The sequence below is a fragment of the Phragmites australis genome, chromosome 1, assembly GCF_958298935.1.
Source record: "Phragmites australis chromosome 1, lpPhrAust1.1, whole genome shotgun sequence".
Classification (NCBI taxonomy): Eukaryota; Viridiplantae; Streptophyta; class Magnoliopsida; order Poales; family Poaceae; genus Phragmites; species Phragmites australis.
This window is the reverse complement of record NC_084921.1, coordinates 9,537,457-9,539,422: the sequence shown is the minus strand read 5'-3', so window position 1 is coordinate 9,539,422 and position 1,966 is coordinate 9,537,457. Positions and strand designations below refer to the sequence as shown.

Genomic DNA, 1,966 nt, shown 5'->3' with positions numbered 1-1,966 from the left:
ATTCTTTTTCACGCGGGCGAGTTGCTCTACTTATGTCACCTTCTTAACATGCTTACTTTTTATTTTTGGAATTTTTTTCCAAAAAATTTTCTAAATAACTTTTCCGAGCAAACTTTTTCTTAAAACTTTTCTCATTATTTTTTTTCAAAAACTTATTCGAAAAACTTATTCAACAAATTTATCTTGATAATTTGTCTCGATAATTTTTTTTAAAAGAAAAGTTACGGAGAGAAAAACTTTCTAAAATAGGAAGTTGCGAGTTACTGTGCTAACGTGCCTGTGCCAAATAGCACGGTCCGATGTGTTCAACCGCGCCACTGCGGTGCTGCGTGCGCCGCGGCAACTACCTCGCAGCCGACGTCGACGGTCGGGACGTTTGCCTCTCCCGCCAGCGCGGCGTGCACAACGCGGTGTGGGCCGTCCAGCACGCGGCGGGCCCCGACGGCGGCCCCTGCATCCTCTTCCGCGGCGCCTACGGCCGCTACCTCCTCGCCACCGACCTCCAGGCGGGCACCGGGCCATCCCACGGCGTCGCCGCCGCGCAGGATGACCTCCACTACAACCCGCCGCCTCCGGCGATGCTGTGGCAGGCGATCCGCAGGCGGAGCAGCTTCGTCATCCGGAGTAGCACGGGGCGCTACCTCCGCGCCAACGGGAGGTACCTCCGGTGGCGCAGGGCCGTCACCGTCGCCGGGGACAACGGCAGCACGATGATGCAAGTGGGCCATCGAGATTCGAGAACGTCCCCATCAGGATGACGCGCCCCTGCATTCTTGATCCAACATACCAGGTGATTCTGAGCTTCCTGCACTTGGTTTCTTGCGTTCCTGGCTACAGAATTCGTAATCCATCCTTGCTGAGATGTGATACGCTGCTGCATGCACGCGATGTGTGATGAACAGCTGACGCATCCACGCCGTCCTCCGCCGACCGAGGGCGAGGTGGCCCGGCAGATCCGGTACGTCCGCGGCGACGCCAACGGGAACATCAACGAGGGAGCCTGACGGACGATGCAGCTCTACGCCAACAACCTGATGCAGCTACGGCTCACGTTGGCGTGCTGCATGGGCTCGAGCAGGGACGTGACCCGCACCACCCTCTGCATCCGGGCAACCCGCTACGGGCAGCTCAGCCCTCTGCTCGTCGACCTGCCCATCGGCAACAACCGCATGGACATCGTCGTCCTCGCCCACGGGACAAAAGGTGAGGAGAAGCTCAGCTCAGGTTTTTTCAACTCTGTTTGCTTCTCAGTGCTCTCTGCTATAAGTGATTAAGTGACTTGACAAAACATTGTGCAAATGTTTCAGAAGCTGTATGTGTCACTGTTCTTATTACCAAATGCTAATGTTGTGTACTTTCTCTCTCGATGATTTCAGCGGACAACGATTTGCGGTACCCAGATTTGAATGCTTCGTAGATTAGAAGATAGCAGCAAAGATCTCTTGACAAATGGGCAGTCAGGGACGGAGCCAAAAAAAAAAAAAAGTGCTTTAGTAAGTGCACTGTAGCAATTCAGTTCTCTCACATGTCTTGTACTATGTGCCCAGGATCATCGGAGCCCCTTCGTTCTGCTTAGCGTCCTAGAACCAGGATAGTATTAGTTTTCCTTGTGTCTTTACTGAAACTAGCGAGTTGGTAGAACCTCCAGTAGAGTACCCGGGTGCTTGCAGATCCCCTGAGTATCTTTCTGGAAACTGATTTGAGTTTCCGACTGTTACTCCCCTACCTTAGGAGTAACACCAGGACTATCTTCATGTGGTCGAATTTCTACTTTTTTTTACTAAAACTAGTTACTGAAGATATGCATATAACATGCAGTACATGTTAGGGTAGGGAACAGAGAGCGTCGCTCGGTAGGAAGGCAAGGCCTTGGCAGCCTCGTCGCCTCAGAGCTGGAGTAGATGGAACCGAGAAGGGAGGAAGGTAGGACATGACTAAATTCTTGCTTGCCTCTATTGATGAATGC

At 52.1% G+C, this 1,966-nt stretch overlaps 1 pseudogene; it reads left to right on the top strand.

Moving 5' to 3' along the window:
- The first annotated feature begins 299 nt into the window (after positions 1-299).
- On the top strand, positions 300-1,758 carry LOC133930935 (uncharacterized; annotated as a pseudogene).
- Positions 1,759-1,966: the final 208 nt, after the last annotated feature.